Genomic DNA, 23,688 nt, shown 5'->3' with positions numbered 1-23,688 from the left:
GGAGTTATTTCCTACCCTGATGGCACTGAATTAGATTGCTGGAGTACAACCTTTACAATCTGTCACTTCTCCAGATCTTTTAAGTGCCGTTGATATCATCCTAGAAATTTCAATCACTAGAGTAGGAATAGCTCTGGAAATTATTGATGTCTATAATAAGGTAATATGTCACGGCAACAATGTCATTTTTGTATGGATTCCAGCTGGTGTAGATATTAAAGGAAATGAAATGGGAGATAAAGCAGTCAAAAAAGCTTTGCAAAATAATTCAGAAGTCATCGAGAAAGAGAATTCGGTCAGTCAACAAACAAAAAGGCAAAGCCAAACAACTAATTCTGGCAGCTGAAGGTTAAAAAAGGATAAGGCAATTTACAGCAGTAGAATATTCTACTTCTGTGCCCAGCTACCAAACACCACAGAAATGGCAATAAAACAGTGCCCAAGAACCAAATCTGTGAGCAGACTAAAAACATCCAGGGGCTGCAATGCCTTTTCTTAGATGTCCCTGCCAGAACGTCCTCACCCAAAACTGCTCCAATGTAAACTCATCCCAACAGAGAGAACATCACTCAGCAGAGTGCAGGATTTCACACACCATTGAAGAAATCTGATATTTGTCCAAGTGGACATGTTCTATTGTTTGAATAATTTTTATTAAATCCAAATAAAAAAGATTCAAGAGGAATGAAAAATCAAATTTAACCTTACAGCTTGCGATTACTGGAGCTAAAAATATCTATTAAGTCATCCTTCCATTTTTTTTCAGCTGAAGCAGAAGTAAAATATTATTACCACACAGTTTACAATAAATGCTTTCTTCAATGGTAGTATTTACCTGTCTAAAATAGGTAAAAGTGGGATATTAAGCTGATCTAAAGGCATGTTGGATACCTTTGCAGTAATGGCCAGAAAAAGTGAACACCCCTGTCTAAAGACACAATCCCAAATCAATCCTCTGACAATGAAACTCAGGGTACACAGACACACACAGGAACCTAAACACAGGTAGAAAGTAGATTTTTGGAAAATAAAGTTTGGAAGGGTCATGGTCAGAGCACATTCCTCTTTGCTGTTGAAGAAACAGCATATTTAGCACAGAGAGACAGTACCAGGGGATAATATCAGCATCAGAAACACAGTATGGAGAAGGTTTGCTCTTATTTTTACAGTCTGGTGGTGGGAGCTGACACCTGCCCATGCCAATGCATCACTTCAATGCCCTTTTGCCAACACCAAAGAGTTTCCAGCATGGAAATCTTATTTAACCTCTGATCATCAGGTCTGGACTCTTTTCCTGCCTCTACCATGATCATCATTTCCTATACACGAGAGCTAAAAGAGACCTAAGGACTAAAATGGAAACATCCTTTTGACTTATCAAACCTGGAGATGGTGAGCTGGGTACTGGTGTAAATCACCTTTTTAAAAATAGTTACATGTTTTAACAGCAGTTCAAACATTAAAAGGAAAATTTAAAAAAGTAAAAGGGAAAAAGAGAAGTTGAAAATATTTTACTGCCCTCCAGTGGTAAAATGCGAGATGGACCAGAGCTGACAGAGTTTTCCGGGAATAAATGTTTTATTTCTTCCAAAATATTGCAGATATTAGAAATTTAAATGCTCAAGAAAATATAATACATATATGTGTCAAAACCAGAACAAGAATATAAACGTACGAACCTCACTGACCTTCTGCAAATTTTTCTGTCCCTCCCCCAGTCCAGGCAATGAATTCCTAGAATGGAGATATTTATATTCTTAGAATTCTAAAAACAGGATATTAAATTTTAGCATGATCTTGAGAAATTTAACCAGCCTTACTGTGGGATTTAAATTTTTTTTTAATAAGTGAATAGATGGGAGCCTCGTAAACATCTTTTGATTTAACACGAAAGGCTGAAAACAATGAATTGTATTGATGCCAATTAACTGAATCAGTGCACCCAACATCAAAGCATCCCCATCACCATCTCCAAGCACACCAACATTGTATTCTCATGCCAATCCTCAGCCAGAAGGGTCCAGGGAATGGTTTTTCTAAATGGTTAATAATCAAAATATAGCCTGATCTTAGGAAATACTTTCAATGAATCACTTTTGACACAGTCTATTTCTGACAACTTTAGCATTTTTTTATATTTCTCCTCCAAAAATTAAAATTAATCCATAGTAATTCTTCCTTAGACCTAGGTCCCTGCAAGGTAGCCATTCTCTGAATGAATTTGCATCAAGTTGTTTTGGGTCTTGTCTGAAAATTAGAGATACCTTTCAGTGCCTCCTCAAGGAGAAGCAAAATCAAACAGTATTTATTGTGCCTCCCCCAGAATCCCTAAATCCAGCCATTTTTCACTGCAGTGGTGGGGGCTGGGATGCTGTGGGACATGAGGGAAACCCCCAGCAGTGCAGATCTCAAAGACCCCAGTGTGGTGTCCTGCAGGAACACCAGCTCTGCTGGAAGCCACCCTGATCCCAAAATGTTCATTCCTGCACAGCCGTGCCAGGCATCTGAAGCACCATCAGAGGAAGGCAGTGAGGGTTTCCAGAGGCTCAATAAACCAGCACAGACTGAATGTTTCTTGGTGCTGCTGCAGCTTAGCCAGGGCCTGACACCAAGTCAGCCTGGAGCTGCCCTGCCCTGGGCTGCTCCTGCCCAGAAACACAGACAACACAGAGACTGTCTTGCATACAACCTGTCTGCTCTGCTGTTTATTAATTCCTCATTCAGCTGTGCAGAAACATCTATAATATCACTTTCAACCCTGGCTGTGAAGTGGCCAAGAAAACAAGTGTTCACTTCTCTGGGGACGAGCACTCTTCCTTCCCTCGGTGCCCCTGCTCCGGGGGAAATTCCACTACTGCTCTCCTTCTGTTGAGACATATGACTGCAAACATGCTCTTCTCACAAGCACATAAATGTTTCCTCTCAATCACAGCAAGCTATGTCTGTCAGCTGCTCGTTTCCTCACAGTACTTCGTTGTGTGTTTTGTATTGGATTGTATTTTCTGCAATGAGATTTTCTTGCCTTATTTGAAATGGAAAACAAACAAACAAACAAAACTAAAACACTGAAAACCCAAGGAAAAGCACTGAGGTGTTTGATTGCTATGGTATATGATTTCTGTGAGGAGCTGCATTTTACAAATTGCTGAATATCTGTGCTGAAGGGCTCAGCAGCTCTCAGGACATTCCTGTGAATAATTGACAGAATCAGTTCTGAGCCTGAACGCCTCTTCTGAAGCTCTCTGAACTTGGCCAGTCCGGGAAAAAAAGGAAAATTTCTCATTTTTCTCCTTTGTTATGCCCTGCTGTCCCTCCAACAGCTCCTGCACGTCTGTGACAATAAAACATTAACTGTGGAGCAGCAATTGCAAAAGTTCTTTTATCAAATCCCATCCATAACTGCAACCCAGTAATATCACACACAATATCCTTGTGCCAGCAAAACACTCTGTGATTTCAGATACTTCTCTCACAACTTCAGCTCCCTGTACAAAGCAGCTACCAAATGAGAGACCACATTAGACTTTGGACCTAGAGAAGTAGTTGATCCTTAGCAATTTTATTCCTATTATAACTTACACAAAAATACAGCTTTGAATCTGTACAAACAACTTTTCTGCCACATTTTTTGTCTGCTCAATCATTTTGTCCTTGTGGAAATGACTGCTATCAATTCCACCTGGGTAGTATAAATGTGCTTGAAGAAAACAAAATGTCACTACTTTCAATTACAAGGGCAGCAGATAAATGCCAACTCATTACAGAGTACTTAAAGCTCAAGTCTAAACTTACTATGAATTACTTTCTAAATCTAAATGCCAATATTATACTTAGGTGTATTGATTCAGACATATAAACCTATTTAACTCTCTGGGTCAGAGTTTGTTTATCTTTTGTCAGGAACACATTACCAAGGCAAGGAGAACAGTAGTGGGTTTGGATAATGGAAAGAGTTTGCCTTGAGTGCCCAGCTTCATTAGGAGGTGACAAAAGCCTGGGATTGCAATGCATGTGGCGTTTCAATGCATGTACCAGGCTATTTTTATATTTTACATAATGCTCAAGTGTGAAATTGGGCGCTGAAACTCTGATTGAAAGCAGCACTGTGGCATACACAAACAGTGGAGGGACTTGAGAACATGCTTGAAGCTAAACAAGTTCTTCATTGTACTGAGGCTTCAGAGAGGCCCCTCGAAATTGAGTTAATTGGGCAAGAATCATTGCATCAAAGGCCAACCCACGCAATGGAGTTTGTTAGTCACTCTTTGCCATTCCTTTTGGAATTACCTGCCTTGCATATTCTAATGAGAATCATGAGTCTCTAGAAGCACAGTTTTTGTATCCCCATCCCCTCAGATGCCTCTGCTACCTGACCTTGGCTCCAGAAGTGACAAAATTAAAGGGTCTACAATTCTCTGGACGATTTCAGAGCTTTTCTCAGGATTCTGGGAAAACTAAATTACTCTTCTGAAGGCCTACAGACAAAACTCACTACTAAAAACCAAATTTTAAGTCAAAACAGCACCTTAGCAGCAGGCAGAGTGATGAGAGAGTAAACTTGATGAATTTTCTTTCCCTCATTGATTCAGTGGAACAGGATGGTGGAAACGTCTGTGGGCTCCTTCGGGAGAACCTCACAGGCAGTGAGGCCATTCCAGAGCCCGAGCCCGCTGAGGTGGAGGAGGCACAACCCAAAATGCTCTGAGCTGCTCCCATTTCTGCTCTGAGGTGAATGAGCTCACTGGGAGCATTCCCATCAGTGCAGGAGGGTGGAATCGTGGACACAAGGAAAATAAAGGTTGGATATTAGGAAACTTTTTACAGAAAGGGTGATAAAGTTCTGGAATGGCTGCCCAGGGAGGAGGTGGAGTCACCATCCCTGGGTGTGTTTAACAAAGCCTGGGTGTGGCACTGGGTGCCAGGGTTTATTGAGGGGTTGGGGCTGGCTTGGACTCGATGATCTTGAAGGTCTCTCCCAAGCCAGTGATTCTGGGAATTCTGTAAATTCTGTGGATTATCTGACACCCTGCCCAGACTCTACATCAAACCTGCAGAGGAAAGAGTGGTGGCAGGGCAGAGACCACTTGCTGGGAGCCTGGCAGTGGAAATTGCATTTTCCCTGACAGGGAAAGGCACAAATCCCCAGCTGCAGGTGCCAGAGAGGAGCCAGGATCAGGTGGGAAAGGCACAAATCCCCAGCTGCAGGTGCCAGAGAGGAGCCAGGATCAGGTGGGAAAGGCACAAATCCCCAGCTGCAGGTGCCAGAGAGGAGCCAGGATCAGGTGGGAAAGGCACCCCTGGGTGCTCCATCAGAGGTGGCAGGTTTGTAACGCCACAGCTGCCAGACACGAGGCTCGGGCATCACAGGAGCTGGCTGCAGCAAGATAAGTGTTTACAGAAGGACTGTGTGTGATTGTCCCAATGAATTCAGTGGATGGAGCCAAAATATATTTTTTTAGAACAGCAGCGCTTTCATTTCTGGCTGAACATTTATGAGTGCAGCAATCAGGGCTCAGTTTGCTAAGCTAAATAGAAAAAAATATGTTTTTTTACTTGACTGTATTTCAGACAAAGTATGACATAGCAATGTGATTCATTCAAAATTTCATAATCTTATTTTTCAATAAAAGGCATTCTTTAAAGGTATATTTCCACTATAAGCAGTTGCACTCAAATTCTTAATATGGTTTCTGGGGTACAGAAATCACAGAATTCCTCATGTAATTGAAGCATTACCTAATTTTCTATGCATTACAAGCATTATTATTGAAGTTTCAGTAGTTTTTACAGAAATTCTCATCCAAACCACTAAAAACTGAATCTACATCTCCAAATTCCCAGCCCAGGGCAGATGTCCATATTTAAATGAGAATTCTGATATTTATTTAAAATCTAACTAATATGGATAAACATAAAAATGTAACATGTTTCTCTTCTAAATATCTTTGAAAGATTTACAGGCAATCTAACACATAAATGGAATTAGGCTCTAAACAAAGACAGGGACATTACTTCACCCAGGTAAATATTTTTATCGTTAGTTTCTTCTTCCAATAGAGATTTAAAAAAAAATCAACCCCCTCACCTTCCCCCGCCCCCCAACCTTGAAGAGTATTATTCTTATAATTTTCTTATTTTCTTCAAATACAGTTATGGTGTATTTTATTTATCATTAAAATACCATTAGGAAAAAAATAATCTTGCAGATTTATAAAAATAATTTCTAAAATCATATGAAGACAGCTGTACTCACCATGTAACATTTACTTATTTTCATTATGAAATTGCTTTATGTTACTAATGGTGCACTTACATTTCAAAGGTAACAACTCCAACCCCTCCAAACCCGTGGAAAGGAATTTTGGAAGGAGCCAGCAGAGGGACCCCTTCAGTTAGAAATTAGAAATCATTCAAAACCCAACCCTTGAATCCAAACCCACCAGGGTTTTATTTAGGCAAAGGCCCAGATAGTGTCTAAAGTACCACGAGCACAAAAAGCAGCACATTTCTCATACAAGACAGTGAGGTTTCAGACAAAATAACAAATTCTCCTTTTGTGTTTGTACATTTCTAACAAAAACTGTGATATTTTAAGATTACCATTAAATTACACAATACTGAGGATGACTGGAACCCATGTGCTAAATCCCAGTGCCAGGATCAGAGCTAAGGAAATGATCTGGTTGCATTTTGTGCTGTTCCCTGAGACTAAATACAAAACAGAGCTGTGGCAGGAGCAGAAATTATCTCCCTAACTGTCCCTTCCTTCTTTCAACCACCACTTCCTCAGGATTAAACAGGATGTCCATGGGAATGTGACCACACAAGAACAATCCCAAGCTGCAGAGAAAGTCTGACTGCAGGAAGGATCCTGCGCTGCTGCAGCTGGAGCCTGCTGCTGAGCGCTGCTGCCGTGCACACATTCAGAAAGTGTGGTTCTGCAGCAAACACTTCCCAACTGCACCTTTAATTTGAGGGGAAATTTGATCAGGGAGTGTGTCTTATGCAATTGTTGCCATGGCAGCTTAGCCAGACGTGCTGTTGTAGAAACAATTAATTTTTCACATTGCAGGAACTTGGTATTTTAGGACTTTCTGCTTTTTATTCTTCGATTCTGGGAACTCCCAGAATATTATTTCCAGTCCAAAGTGGTAGCACCTTTATAATCAATGCTTGTTCACACTGCAGTGTGACAGCCTCCACACTTCTAGATCATTTATTCTAAAAAAAAATGTAAGCTATGGACTTCTGGAAATGCAAATTTAGAAAAGAGCTCATTGTGCTGTCTGCTTCCCAATGTTTGCAATGTTCTAAAACACCAATTCCGTGTAAAAGGCAACAGGGGCCATCACACAGCTCTGCCTCACATTCAGAATGAAAAGCAGATCAGGTTCCAACCACTACAGATTTAACCTGGTTTTGTCCCTTAAATACAAAACTCAGGAGGGTTTGGAGATTCAAAAGAGATCCAATTTTGTAATTAATATTAATATTTCATAAGTGATCCTATTTGCAGAGAAAAAGGTAACTTGGGATCTGTATACCCCTCACCCCTACAGATGTGCCTCTTTCACAGGTAGACAAAATTTACAATCCAGTAAGTCACTCTGATTGCTCAGAAAACTGATGGCAGCTGTACCTTTGAACCTATTTATTAATTATGATACAAAAATATTAATTTTTGTCAATGTAAGAGTGATATCATAACAACAGCAAGACACAAGGAAGCTGTTTCCTGCATACAACACTATAGTTTCACCCTGCTCTTTGTCTAAAAATTCATCTCCTTCCTCTTCAGGCTGTTTTGAAACTTCAATTCTTCCCTCCCTGCAATTCTCTCCCATTGTCTTATGTCACTTAATAAACTCAAGTCCTCCTTCAAACATTCTTGCACTTGCATGGCCTTGCAGAAAAAAGATTGTCAGCAGAAAGGGATTCTATTTTTTCAAATTTTCATAATTTTTGATGGACGTGTAAAAATTTACCTAGGGTTAAAAAAAAACCTCTTGGGGAAATAAGTTTTTGATTATCTGCGCCAAGGGGATGGAGAAATTTATAAATGTAACAGAATAGCAACATGGGAAATAACAGGAAACAATTTGCAGAGGATTATTTCATGACAGGACAGTTCTGATAATTTGCCAAGATAAAAATTTCATTTAGTGTTTCAACAAAAGAAACAACCTAAACATTAAAAATATATCCTGTTCTCTATTCACTGATTACCTTGAGCTCCCTTGTCCACATTCCCGATACCTTTTGGGTTCTCCTGCTCCCAAGAACTGCTAAAAAGGAATGAGATCCTATTGTATTTGCCAAAGCATTCACAGGAATTCTTTCCCCCATGTGCTGATAAGGATCCCACTGAGGACAGATGGCAGATGCTAATTCCACCCAGCTGACACACTGAGGGTTTTTGATCACCACGTAGGCAAGGAATACAATAAGTTGTGAGTTACTTTGAAAAACTCAGTAGATGACCAGAATTTGCTGGGCAGAAAGCATATGGTCAGCAAAACTTGAAAGGGATGAGCAGGTTTGGGGTTATTGTATCTGACTTCTCAAATCTGCCTATTCGAGCATTTGGGGCATTTCTACAAAGGTTTCTTACTTCATGCATTTATAAAAATATGCAAGAAATGGAGAATTTGAGGATCTCTTAACAGTATCTATGTATATCACTGTCTATGGAAACTATATATATAATGATATATTAGAGAATCTCCACCCTCATTTCCAGTTCTTGAAGTTATACAGCACTTTCATAGTAAAAGCAGATAAATTCTTGGCATTTTGGGATTACAGAAACTCCTCACTAGTAATTTAAATGTAGGTGACATTTCAGAAGTGCACAGTTAAAGAGAAAGGGAGGAAAATATAAATTCAGAACTAAAGGTCTCTAAAAATCCTTCCTGTTTCTTAAAGGTTGAGGTCTGGGTGCAGTTCAGTGCATGGTTGTGCTTGAAGAGCACATCAAACCGCAGTGTTCCTGTAAGCACAGGGGTAACAAATTCAATTCCAAATGCATTCAAATATGGAATTTCTGCCTGTACATTTATGTCTAATTAAAGGCTGCCTCTGCCATACAGCCTTTACAGCAGAACTCTATTTTCTGTCTTCCAGCAGCAGGTGGCTTCCTTCCTCCTGCGTTAAAACTCGACAGCTTAGTCCTACAAGGCACCACAGATTTAAACAAATGGCCTTTCTGAATGAATAAAATTTACTTTACCAAGCAAATAATAAAAAAGGAATAAATTATTATTAATAGGGAAAAATTGAGTAGAGAAAATGTGAAATATCTCAGGTTTTTTTTTCTTAGAGAAGCCAGTTATAATGCATTGGGTCATCACAATAAAAAACCTCAAAAGTAGGAAATCTCTAAAACAAAGAACTGTACTGTTCTTTTTTCATATTGTCAATCCTTACTTATTTAAAGTTGGTGCAGTATTATCTAAACTACACTACTCTGAATCCAATGGCAAAACGATTTTTGAAAGCTCAGCTGGGGAGATGAACTTGCCATAAATTATTTTCAAAGGTATTGCTTGGCTTTTTTAAAATTTATTTCGATGGCATTTATTTTTTCCCCAAAGCAATGTCAACGATTGCCTTACATAACTTTTATTTAATTGAAAATCAATAAAACGATACTCATATAACCTTGGCATTCAAAAATGACATTTCTCCTTTGTTTTTACAGCACACACAGCAAACAAAAATCAATGCTTTATCTCTCCACACTTGGCTAAAAAGGATAATAAAGCAGCAGGCTCACAGTGCTGTATGATATTGATCGTGGAGTCTCTCAAGATAAATTACTAAGATTTAAAAATTATTCTTGGTAAGCCAGCACTACATATTCTTTTATCAGTTTTCACAAGACTTTGAGGGAACATGGGCATCAGTACATGAGCTAAAATACATTACACTGGGGGCAATTCTTTGTAAAACTCTTCAATGAAAAATGCACTCAAGGAGCACATTTAAAAGTGAATATGTTTCATATTTTTTTTCTGCAGGGAAAAATGGTTCAAGTTGTATAATCAAATTCATTGAGGCACTCCAATACTCGTGCAATAAATGGAGAAATACATTGAACAGATTTGCAATTGCTTGCAGTTTTTAGCAAAAGAGAAATTTAGGACAAGAAAAAAGTTACTTTGTAGGCATTACTTCATTTTTAGAAAAAAAAAAAAAGCTTTTCAAGATAGGCCTTTTGGGTGAATATTAGAGTAGAGGCCAGATCTACCTTAGGATTATTTATAAAGTATATTTTGAAGAGAAATTAAAGACAAGAAATCTTTCTGTGTCATCTGAAAGGGCAACCTTTTATATGACATCTTGAAAGGATTGCTTTAAGAGATTTTTAAATTTGAAGTTAATTGCAACATGAATGTAGCTTAGCAACTTTATTTTCACAGTAAAACTCTCATGAATCATTAGCTGCCACTTAAATGTGTACAAAACCACCTGAATCTTAAGTGTTACAACTGAAAAGTTATTAAAACCTTTGACTCAGAGGGAAATGGAAAACACAAAAAGATTTTAGCAGGCTGGAAGGGATATATTGCTGAATGTTATTCTGTAAAATAAATGAAAGCTGCTGTGCAAGAGTCTCACTATAATTCATCTTGGTGTGTTCTCTGCTCTGCTACGATTCTAATCACCTACCAACAGCGGGGCATGAAATACATAATATTGTAGCTGTATCTTGCTCCTCCAAGGACGCCTTTAGCTCACAAAAACCCCTCAAAGTCTAAGTCTAACTCTCCAGAATTGTTACTTCTTCACTTTGCATTTACCCTGCAGGAAATATTTCTATAATTTCAATGAAAGTTTCGATTTCTGGGGAGATTTTCTGGTATGATTTTTGAGATAATGATATTTAGAGACTGGGGAATGTCCTGCAACCCCAAGTTCCATGCTGTGGCACTGGGCAGGGACAATGAGGACCTTGTCCAGCAGCAGAAAGTGGAGGAGGCCTCAGGAAATGGTCGCTGGCAAAGGCGTTGTTAATGTGGATGCTGAGGGAAGTTCAACGGAAAACATTTATCAGAAGCTTCCGTCCAGAGAGAGATAGGTTGTAGGGAAAAATGCAAATATTACTCAGCAGGCCAAGGGCAAAGGAAATAGGAAATGGGCTAGAGAGTTCTCTGAAATAATCTGTCACTGAAATGTGAGAAAACAGCCCCGTGTGCTGCCCGTTCTGTTGTTTCAAAGCCTTCCACGAGTCAGGATCCTTTTGCAGCATTGTGCCATTATCTGAAAGTTGGCTACTTCCAATTCGAGCTTCTTCAAGGTAGGAGAAAAAGCTTAATTTGGGTCTTATCTTGACACATCATTTGCATGTTTATTATTTGAGCCTTTGGAGTAACTCATAGGAAAGCCATGAGCTTATCACGGAAACAATACATCTCAGAAACGCTGTAACCGTTGGCTTTGGGCTCCGCACAGCCTGCTCAGAAATGCCAACCATCAAGCCAAAATCTTGTAGGGATGTCAGAGGGACAGAGCACAGCTCTGGGAGGGTGCCACCTCTGAGTCTGCCAGGGCTGGGACAAGGGGTGGAGCAGGGCTTTTGGGAGCAGCAAGGAAACCTCCTCAAATACAACCAGGAAGGGATAGAAAAAGAGATGGTGATCTGAACTCTGCATTTTTAACCTTGGAACGCTCAACTCTGCAGGCACTAAACCTCAAGTATGCCTTCCTTCTGGTAATAAAGGTGCTTGCATCACTGAAGGCAAAATAGATGCTTATTAAAGTTTGATTTTTGATGTTTTTATGATAATCATATTGCTCAAATGAACAGAAGAGTAAGTCCTTACACAGGGGGATATACTAACAATCCTTCCTTCAGCCATATCTTATGTTGTCCCCACTGATTTAAAAATCCCCAAACAACTTTCTCAAAGGTAAAGAAAATAATATTAGGAATCATAACTGCTGCAATTAGTGTTGCATTATCTTTTGAATTCCAGTATCCTTGAGTTCCTATTCCACAAAATATTACTGAAATTGTAGCAATTCCCTAGGTTTGACAAATGCTTTCCATGCTTATCTGACACAGCAGGAAAGAGAGAGAAGTGCATTATATGGAATATTCACACTAATTCCAGGTACCAATAATATGAAACAATGCTCTCTAGGTGCTTCAGCAGAGAAGAGAGGCTCCTCCAGAGGGTGATTTAGGACAAGCAAATTAGACTTTCTGTTGTGAATGGCACTCAGAAGGCTCGTGAAGCCAGGCAAAGTGAATATGTCCTACAATGGGTGGTATCAAGAGCATACAAAAAAAAAATGCAAGGCAGGAAGAAGTACAGGAGGAAAATAATCAGCATGATTGCAATCTTGCACTCAACTGGGTGCTTGTCTTTGTCTGTCTGCTCTCCTGTCTCCATTGTTCGCTCTCCATATCTTTACCCTCACACTACTTTCTGTTTTAAACTACAGCACCATGTGTTCCTCACCACTTCCTTAATTTATAATGTAGATAAATAAATGACTTCATCCAAAAGGATTCCACTAGACAGTGTGCTCACACGCCTCAGTGCTTACCCCATCTCTGAAGTAGGCTTTAGTTTATCGTAAATGAGCAGAGGAAGTGGATCTTAAAAAGCATCTCCTCAGCAAGGAAAAAACAGGTTAAAGGTATGTCATTCATAAAGCTTGATAACAACAAGAGTGATAAAATGACCGTGGCTGATGCAGAGAAATTTGACAGTAAAACAGTGAGAGGCAACGGAACTGAAAAGCAGGGCACAAGTGCAGGAGGAATTTCAACTTAGATTGGCTGAAAAAGGACAAAGCAATGACATAGATAAGTGGGGAGATGAGATCAGAAAACATTAAAGAAGATATTATCAGTGATAAAGACATTCTTGGCTTTGTTTTTAGTTCTGTAATTGATTGTGCTTCCCTCTGCACCACTGGGGGGACTGGGAGGAGTTCCAGCTGTATATGGCTGGAGCTCTGGGCACGCAGAGATCCTTCCAGGAGCAGATGCTCTGTGCTGGGCTGGACACTCCTGGCTCTGGGAACTCATCCTGAGGCAGCTCAGGAGCAGAGCTGAGAGCCCCACTGCACACCCTGGGGCTGCCCAGAGCCCTGCCCTGGCTGCTTTTCCAGCCCCTTTGGAAGGAAAGCTGAGAGCACAAAGCAGCAGGGCGCCCCACAGCTGCCTCTGGGATGCAGCCACAAGACTGGAGAGCAGACACTGCCTCAAGGGCTGCTCTGAAGCTCAGATTCAGCAGGTGATGCCAGCACAGCACAGCTCTGCTGTGAATGGAAAGGATGAATGGAAAGGGTGCTGAAGCAATTTTCATACTGTGCTTTTTATTTTTATTGGGTAAGTCAAGTGGCTTGGCAGCAAAGGAGTTAAAACAGGGAGAAGCTGAATATATTGAGAAAATAATCCAATTACTTCCGAGAATCATGACTTTTCCATATAATTAGCTAGTTTTACCCTTTTTTAAAGCACTGGGTACACTAAAGCTCTGTAGGTAGTGATGACAGCTGACTGTACATACGCCTGCATGAAGTGAGAGATCAGATCCAGAGAGATTTCTTTAGGAGAGTTCATTCCAAAAACCACCACCACCTTGCTGGCAGCATCAATAAAAAGCACAGCTCTTGCCTAATTTGCTTATGCAGTAGAGCTGATCCCCATTGGAGCACATTTGGAGAATAAATGTGGGAATATCACAGGGAGGAGGAAGTTTGCAATCCTCTTGCTCTTCCTGTAAATATTGCATGGATATCTAGAAGATTTAGATTCAGTTGTAGAACAACCTGTCTGGCTAGTTTAATTTTTTTAAGCAGTTCATGATTTCTGCTATTAAGTTTTGGTAGACATATTGTGCCATCTACTGAAAAATAGCCAATATATTTATTGCTTTGTAATCCTAGAATCAAGAGATTTAACTATTATTGTTAAAATCTGAACAATTTCAGACTGCAACAAGAACATATTGCCTTCACTCACACTGCCAAAAACTTACCAAAGAAAAAATACCCCTCAGAAAACTCAGCACAGAGCAAGATAATGCATAATTTTAAGTAGGATTTCTCCAAACCATGTCCAATAAGTGTTCTGTACTCACAGGGGCATACTCTGGGACAGAAAAACAAGAACTAATATCTTTGAAGAATTGAGCATTTTCCATTTGGAAGCTGCTTGTTAACACAGCTACAGCCATGCAAAGCAAGGTTCCTTAACTCTGTCTCTTCTGATGAGACATAATTGATTTCAGGCTATATGGGGTCAAATATACTTTGTAAATACAGAAGATAAAAATAGGCAGTGGGGCCAGGATATGTGAAACAGCTGAATCCACAAATACCCATTTTAGAGAACAAACACCAACCTACTGTGGGCTACAGAAAAGGTGAGTCATCTTTATCTAATCCATACATATGTGAGAATATATAGGTGTTATGAAATTATTAGAAATTTATTAATTATTTTTTAGAGTTTGCATTAACCACTTGGCCACAGAACATACCTGGCTAAAAAAATCCTTATGGCCACTGCATGTTCAGCAGCAGTACTCAAAAGGTTGATGCAATGAGTCTTCAAGTCAACCAGATAAGGCAGGATCTAATTACTTGACTACAGCATCAAAAATAAAACTGCATAATGTGAAGTGTGCAACACTTGAATGTTTTGCTCAGAAAAAGAACAGGGCTGTCTGCTTCTGTTTCACTTAAGAAAATGTGAAGACTTTACATAAAACCTTGTTTACTACATGTGGGATAATTAGCTTGTCAAATATTAAGACAGTGTCAGTTCTGTTCCATTAGCTAGCTGAAGAGACTATAAATTACATGGAAAATGTCCAAGGAATAATAATATCAAGGAACACCATCCCCTGGAGGAGTTTTGGTGATGGTTTTCTTCCTCTCCCTCACTGTATATCCTCTGCAGAGAATTTTTAGACAGAAAGGTCCCCAAATTTAGCCCACAGACTGGAGTGTAAATACCCAGAAGGGGAGATCAGCTCCATCAAAGTCTGTGTGTCATATTCTATTTAAAACCCAACCCAAGTGTCTGATGGTTGGGATAACATGATGCAGACAAGGCCGAGCAAGGTCAGTGGGATGGAGGAGCTGGAATCCCTGTCCCTTCCCCTCCCACAGCACATGGACACACATCTGCCACAGCAGCACAGCCTGGCCAGGGCTGTCGCTGTTCCCTGCATGCAGATGCAGCTTAGCACCTTCTCCCAGACGCTCTGGAGTGCTCACCACAAATAACTGCACTAAAAATAACCCGCAAAAATATGCACCAGGAAAAAAGGCAGCATCTCAAGGCAGCTGTCTGCTTGGTTCTGCTGGAACTCCAGGAAATCTCAGAGAGCTGAGAAATCTCAGAGCTGGCTTATCCTCTGAAATGAGCACTGGTTTTACTCTCTAACTCCATTTAAAGATGGCTGGATCAATACAAATAAACCCAGTAAAGAAAGCATGATTAAAGGTTACAGCATTTTTAAGGCTCTTTGTAAATTTTACTGTTAAGCAATACCAATATTCATAAATAGGTGGATTCAAAGGTCACTGAGAAAGGGATAAACCCCTTTAACCTGAGCAGTTCTGTGGGGTCTTTTTCTTGGGGTAAACCTGGATTGTTTCACGGATCTATTTCATGAATCTTTGCAGGTACATGTGTAACAATTTAAAATCACAGAATAATTCAGGCTGGGGACATCCTCTGAAGGTCCCAGCCCATCTAGCCCAACCTTCCTGTCAGAGGCAGGGCCAACTATGAAATGATAGTTAAAATTAAATTTAAATAAAATCAGATATACAAAGACTTATGCAATAAAGCAGAAAGATGATACTCCAGTAAACACTTCCATATCAGATCTTCAGTTAGTAACATTTAACAATCATTGGCACACATTTACCAAGATTAGGGGAAAGATTGCTTCCTATAAAAAGACTGAAGTAATTTTTTCTATCTATTCATACTTTCCCAAGAACAAGAATTGGGAACCAATAGTCTACCTGGTTTGCAGTCCTCTGGAGGAAGCAATTTGGTATCACATGAGAAATGGAGAATTGTGTCTGCTCATGACTGATCCAGACACATCCACAGAGTCTGGTCTGGCAACAATGGAGAAAACAGCTTGCAAATATCACATTGGATGTGGGCTGAAAGGTCTGAGAGAAGGAAATGTTCTCCCTGTTCCTTGAACTACCTCAGGCCATACATTTTGGGGAGCAAAGCAGTTTGTGACTGCCACAGACACCCTGGCCCACGAGGATTTGGTGTGGCTTTGCTGTCTGACAGGGCGAGGTACAAAGGAATGCCAATACCTCCCAAACCCATCAAAATCCAAAGAGAAAAGCAAACTGCAGTGCAGATAATATTCCAGCTTTTTGTTCAAGGGATTTAAGGATCTTAACTTTATAAAAATGTTTAAAAAAAAAATCTCATACTTAAAACTGTAATTACAATTCCAATACTCTCAGTTCCAGTTTTTGCTTTTTTCCCCTGTGCCTACTGTTCATGCTGTCAACACTTGTCTGGTTCATTTTGGTGTCTGAGAACTCTCAGAATCACAAAATAAATGTACTGTATCAAAAAGCTTGAGACATGAAGACTTGTACAACAGCTTGTATTACACTAAATCAAAATGGGAAAGAATTTGTGACACCGTTATCAGCTTGTGAGAGCTGATATCACACACAGGGAGTCTCTGGAGATACCAGGAGGGGATTGAAGCTGCTCCTGTAATCCAGCAAGCAAACTGTGTGCTCAGGTCAGAAAGCATTGATAGGCAGGAGCAATGGTGCAGAGCAGACCAGATAACCCCCAGCAAATAAATAATCTGTGGTGGCTGTAAGAACTTCTGCACCTGTGAGGAGAAACATCTGAAATATGATTAGATCCTGGTCTGATTTCCATTCTTGTTTTGGAAGGCATCATGAAAAGGTATCTTTTAAAAAAATTAGAAGTTTTTTCCATATGTCACTTTTGAATGTTGACTTGATCCATCTGTCAATAAGTCAAATGAACAAAAGTGGTTTTTTTTTAATTTTCTGTACATGACTGTTCAGTGGGGCTTGGGTTAAACATGTTCCATTGCCTTGTGGGGTGAAAATCATAAGGATGCATCTATTTATTCCTTTTTCCCTAACTGCTTAAATGATTTCAATTTTTCTCAAGTCCCACTAACTGCTCTTCCTTCAGACTTTACACAAACTCTTTCCCCTCCCCTGGCTCAGAACCTTGTCACCCCAAATCCCTCAGGGCACCCCTTCCCCAAGGCTGTGCTGCTGTCACACCTTTCAATTCCCAGCCTTTCTCTCCATCAGCCCTGCAAAACCCTTCCTCCCTTCTAGCTGCCCCTCAGTGGGGACAAGCAGTTGGCAGAGGAGGGAAGCCAGGACAGAAATACCACGTTTTCTGCATCTTTGACACTTTTACAGACCCCTAACCACAGTAAACATTTGGTGTGGCTGAAGTGAATGTGGAGTGATTGGCAATGAGCTGTGAACTGGGAGAGTCTCGGGAGGAAGAACCACTCTGAAGTTGAACAGAGGTAGAAAAGACATAAGAAGTAATTCTTACATAACCCTGGAATATGTCTGGAGGCTTTTTTGAAACATGGTTTCAGTACTTTTTCAGAAATTCTGTTTCTTTGCTGACAGCAATATTTTTATCATTTGCAGCACAGCTTTTATTATTCATCTTTTACTCAGTTATTCTGAGTTAGTTATTATTATTGAGTTATTCTAAGTTATTCATATTTGGATGTTTATTCATCTTGTACGGATTAGAGCCTTTCACTAAGTGCTAATTAAGAATTTGAATATATCACTTAGTTTCCTAAGCAGATATCCAGTACAAAACCTCTCCTAAAGAAAGGAAAATCTGCCTGGTTTTAAAGAATAGCAGATCAAAGCTGCCTGAGAAAAGGAATGGTGTCTTGTAAGGGAACTAGGATTGCTTTCCAAAGGCTAGTCTTAATCCTTTCATATAATATTCATACATGGAAGTAAACTCAGGTCATGCTTCAAATAACTTGTTTCAGAAATTAAGTTCTGAAGCCTAAGTTGAATATTTGTCTAAAAATAGTAAACACGTGACCACAAAAAGCTTAAAGCTGACTTCCTTTAAATCCTAATGCATTTTGGAGTATTATTTGAGAAGGTCAGGAAAAAAGGCCATGGAAATGAATTCAGTGTTGCTGATATAGTTTGATGACAGATATTTTTAAATACACCAACTTCAAATAGTTTTTGACCGTGGCTTTAATGCACCAGAAAAGCTGTGCACAAGTTGAGGTCTCCAACTACACAAAGGACAGGAGCTCATTTATTTGGTGACAAACATCAAGACTTGCACATAATGACAGAACAGGAACTGGACAGAACTGTAAAACTGGAAAACACAGGAAATAAAACTACTACGTCTCCATTTCTAGTAACATAAAATCTCCTCCTAGACAAGGGATTGAATTTGTAAGACAAGCCATGATGTCACCTACTAAAGTCACGAAATGCTTTAACAGCAAGTTAGGAACAATTATCCCTGGATCCTGGATACTTATTCTCATCCTAAAACTGTTTTGTTAAGCCATTAGCTCAATGCATTCAAAGTCAGACAAAAGTCACAGCAATTGAAAAATCATAAAAATATGACTGAGTTTTCTTATTCACCAAAGGACAGAAGCAGAGGGAATAGATTTTATATGAAATTTACTTCCTTGTTATAGTTCAGTGTTTGGAAACATCTTCATAAAGAAGATTTAAGTCCTGTATTGCTTAAATAGATATTGAAAATTATTTTGCTGGTATCCCTAACTGAATTGTTGAAAGACAATTAGCTTCCAAGAGGAATCAAACAGTTGGAGGCCTTATTTGAAAATCTAGGAAATAAGAAGAAATTTAAAGAACCATTTTCTCTCCATCCAAACATCTCAGTGGTGCTTCTTTCAAATCTATTTTGTTTGAAGAAGTGTTTCCTAGATAAGAAAGAATGACTTGTCTTTCATCTGCTTGGTTCATCTGCTCCTTCAGTTAATTTCTCCTTCAGCATTTTAATTGACTCCAGTACTGTTCCTACTGAGGGAAGCACTAAGTCACAATAGATCTGGAAATGTTATAACTTTATTTTAAGAGGTACCAGTGGGTTTGTTTTAAGTATTGTGCTGTAACAGGAAAAGGGCTAGCTTCTGTTTGAAGGGTTTGGAAAACTGATTGTTTAGAAACAAAAAGTCTGATTTCTTTGTGGCACACAAGGCGGACCCAGGACATGGCAGCACATTTGTGAAGCCATTACTGGGTGTCCCATGGTCCCCATCACCCCGTTCCTGCCCTGCTCAGAGAGCTCATTACCACCCCACAGAATTCAAACCTCAGTTCTGCTGAGCTCACAGCCCAATGTGAGCACACCAGGCTGAGAGCAGCTCCTGGCTGGGATAACCAAGCCAGCCCTTCAGCTGCTTGTGCTGCAAACACAGCCCAGCTGTGCCCTCACCTTGGCAAAGGATGTGAGGCACCAATACAAAACCAGCCTAAACCTCATCCTGCCCCTTGGGGACCTTTTTCTCCAAAAGATGCTCCTGCCTGTGTGGAGCTGACAGGGTTCTGTGCCTCCCCCAGCCTGGGCTGTTTTGGAAGCCAAAGAGATGCATGTCCCTGTGCAGCAGCTCCTGATTCTTTGTGCTTTTTACACTCTGTATTGCCCAAAAATTGCCCATTGTAGCCTTCTCCCTAAAGGCTCCACCACAGATTCCTGCCAGCTTGCTTGGGAGAATTTTCTCCTTCCTGCTTCATAAAGTTATTCCTGAACTAATGGCACTGATCTGTAATATTGACACCTGAGACAAAACAGTTTCATTGGACAGAATTTGCACCAAAATTTTATACAACAAACCTCAGCACTGTGTTGGAACAAAGTCCAAACTTGGCAAACATCTTCTCTGCAAGCCATTGAGCACATTCACCTTTGATCTTGGAGTAGTTCCCTCACTGTTGCAAATTTGCTGGGCTAAATAAATGCCAGCCCATGTGCCCATGATATGAATGCCCACAGAGAGCCCCAGTGTTGGAATAAAAACTATTTATCAGAGACCAAAAACCTGTTCCTGGACCATGTTTTTGTCACCTCTCTATCTTGGTATGAAAAAATCTAAAAACTTTGTGTCTGGTGAATGGGAAATGGCATGACAAGCACAGTAATGAGTCCTGTGAGCACAGGGCCACTGGAAGCAAGAATGGGAATTGCTTCTGACTGGAAATTTTAAATATTTCTTGAACAAAGTCCATACAAAAATCTTCCATTTGAAAATACAAACCCGCTTCCCTCCTTAAAAAATCTAATGACAACAGTAACCGCAATTATCATCCTGCAATCAGCTGGAATTGGATCTCTTTACACCACACAACAGATGAATGGTTTGCAACAGCAGCATTATTTCTAACCCCCCTTCCTAATTTACATAAAGAAATTAATATTCTGAAAGAATAGTCTCTGGTGTATTGGTGGGAATGTAATTAACAAAATCAAGACAGTACTTACATGAGTATTTGTTTTGATAAACAACAAAATGTGCTGAAGACAATTTTTGGGAATAAATTGGTATTTGGTTTTGGTTTTGTTTTTTTTTTTTTTTATGGATGGCACAAGTTGGCCTAAAAGCTTGATTTTCTTTCAGGATTTTAATTACAGCCGTAGCAACAAATGCTTGCAAATTCTGACAATGGCTGTCGAGCTTTTTTATCTTAATTACTCTTCCCTGACTGTGGGGAATATATTTTTAAAAGTATTTATTGCTTAAGCAGCAATTCACCCTAGAGTACAGGACATCTGTCAGGAAGATCAATAAAATCTCAGCCCTAAGGGGTTTGATCAAGGCTGACTAGCATATAAACCACAGATAATGCTCAGAAACTAAACTCAAAACTAAATTTAACTTCAAAAACTCTCAGGGTAAGAACACTGTCCCTAAAATCCTGTCTGCCTTTAGCTCTGTGGGGGGGCCAATGGGTTTCTATTCCTGAAAAGCAAGAAAAGGCTCTCATTTTCTCAGACAAACCCATCGAAATGTGTCACAGCCATGACTCTTTTGGGGTCCCTGAAAGGCCATTCTTTTGTCAGCATCTATAATGATAATAATTTTCATTGCTGTTTGTTCTATATTAAAAACTGCTGAAGTTTAACAGGCTCTACTTAAAGTACATTCATAATTAATTTTCTACCACTTGATACATTTTAACTGTGCTTACAGCACTAATCTTTGAACTCAGCTGAAGGGAAAAAAAATAACAGGAATTCTTCCATTAGTACTCCAAGCTATTCCATTTGCCATCCTTCCATATCATTCAGGTTTGTTGGCTGGAGTAATGTCACTGTAACTAGAAAATGAAACAGAAAGGCTGTTTCTGGAGTCAAAGAGGGAATGATTTAAAGAAATAAAGAAATCTGTGATATTTCCTTTGCTGTATTTTGTGGTTTTTTTAAAGTTACATATGAGTCATTTCTTGCTTTAATATATATTATTGAGGTTGTGCATAAATCCTTATGCTTGACCTAATTTTTTTTGCCAGTGTGCATTTGTAAGATGTACATGGCTTACACGCAGGGATTTCAGTACTACAAGGTCCATTTTTATACAAGAATTCAACACGTGTTTGGTTGGTGGTTTTTTTTGGTTGTTAAACCAATAGCTCTGCACAGAGAAATCTGGTGTGAATTCCTCTTTTCACTCCATAAATTCAGGCTGAAATTAGATAGAATTGTAAGTGTTGCTCATTTCCTTGTGTTCTTACACCCTTTTTCGTCTGTTTTATGCTGGCCTGCTCACAGTTCTTGTTGTGTTTGAGTCCACAAAGCAGGGAGTGACTGGGGTGTGCCACTGGGAGAGCACCTTTGGGGTGACACCAAAATATTATTCCTCTCTCAGTGACCACAATCAGACATCAGGAAATCCTGTACCAGCAAACCAAATGCAGCTGAACATCCCCAGAGTTACCTTTTTTTTTTGTTTGTTTTTTTGTTTCTTTGTTTTTTTGTTTGTTTTTTTTTGTTTTTGGTTTTTTTTGGTTTGTTTTTGAGGGGAGGACATAATTTTACATTTTCATGATGTTATAATAACCCAGGGTCTCTCTTGGGTACAACTCAGAGCCCACCATTCCACCAGAGCATAATTTGACATTTCTCTGTGCTGAATCTCAGGGGCCCTTTTATTGCCCAGTTACTGAACTTTTTTGTTCAAATCTACAATTCTTCACTGCCAGGGCCTGAGTGTGATAATCTGCTGCTCAGCATCACCAGGAAATGTTACCAACTGATAACTCCAACCCTTCTCCCAGATGTTACAAATGTGCTGGACAGCAAAGTTCCAACCTCCAGGCCTTTTGTAATTTCGAATAATTTCCCTCAAGGTTCAAGACGAGCTTGCACTCCTACCTCATTTTGCACTTTAGCCAATTATTTTTCCTCTTATGCACCTTTCTTCTTATCACAAGAGGATGTGCAGAACAGGAGATATCTGTGAGACACTTTCAAGCAGGCAGCAGGAGCTGCAAACACAGAGATTCAATAATTATTGGTGCTTGTGTGCATGCTTAATGTACAGGAAAAATGAGTAATCAATCACAAACTGTGATGCATGACAGATGAGAGTAGATAAGAAAAGAAGGGAAATGAAGAGTTCTAGCCTGGCCCCTCTGGTTACAGAACAAAGATAAGACTTCCAGTGCTGCTCATCAGTCACACTGTAATTCTTCCCACCTCAGATGCAACATTGGATAAATGTATTTCCATGGCAAATCCAATCTTGAATCAGACCCTGCTGGTAAAGAAAAAAAAAAAGTCTACCTAGGCCTGTCCTTGAAAAATACTCTGGAAAAACTGCCATATTTGAGCACATGTTTTAATGACAGTTAGTGCTGGCATCTAGATACTTTCTAAAAACTACAAAGAGAGCTGTTTTCAGTGCCCTGATGCCACATGTGGGACTGAAGGCTGTATTAATTCAGTACCAAGTGGTTTTGGGAGCATCTCGGGATAGCCAAACCCAACTAGAATGGGTTTCGTTCTGGGGTGTTCTAGAAAGTTGAGTTGTTCCCCTCCTAAGGTTTAATATTCATTATTCCTTTTCCAGTTTTGTCCCTTACTCTCTTACTGACATTCCCATGAGCAGTCAAAAGCAAGTTTCTTTCCTTTTACATATCTTTTCTAAACATCAATGTCAACTTTTATTCAGACATTTGTTTTGAAGAAACCATTACCCTTTGCATTTTTAGCCCAAATGATATTATTTGTATTTTAAAATGTCAGAACTTCTGCAGGGAATCCCTGCCCTATAATTAGATCTTTTCTAAGGTTTCAGCCCTCATTAGTGCTGCAGCACAGACAGACTGGTACAGTTATCACAGTTTGAAGTGATAATGCTTTTGCTAGCATTTGATTATTTAAGCAGTGTCTTTTGTTAATATTCTCTGTTCCTATGTTAATATCCCCTGGCTTGGAGGCATTTAAGCAAACTTTCTTGAATCAAATACCTAAATAAGAACTATATTCTCAGTTTGCCCCTTAACTTTCATGTGAATAGGGTTAGGTTCTGCATTTTTAGGAAAAACTGATGGTTAGAGCTTTCAGCTTGAAGATGAAACTATTCCTTCTGAAATACAAAACCTGCTGCCTCTACTTCAAACCAGTATTTAATTCTTGCACCT

General features: G+C 39.6%; 1 protein-coding gene across 3 annotated transcripts in view; it reads left to right on the top strand.

Annotated features, from left to right (window-relative positions):
- The first annotated feature begins 11,194 nt into the window (after nt 1-11,194).
- The window catches only part of KLHL4 (kelch like family member 4), a 72,912-nt gene continuing 60,418 nt past the window's right edge, over nt 11,195-23,688 (top strand). Inside the window, exon 1 of one of the 3 annotated variants that reach the window (XM_038122826.1) lies at nt 11,195-11,299. The gene's annotated coding sequence lies outside the window, so the exon portion shown is untranslated. The remainder of the gene's footprint in view (nt 11,300-23,688) is intronic. The other 2 variants (XM_038122827.1, XM_038122823.1) reach the window with 2 other exon arrangements.

Source organism: Motacilla alba, chromosome 4A (genome assembly GCF_015832195.1).
Source record: "Motacilla alba alba isolate MOTALB_02 chromosome 4A, Motacilla_alba_V1.0_pri, whole genome shotgun sequence".
NCBI lineage: Eukaryota > Metazoa > Chordata > Aves > Passeriformes > Motacillidae > Motacilla > Motacilla alba.
Note: the sequence above shows the minus strand (reverse complement) of the source record. Positions and strands in the feature narration are given on the sequence as shown.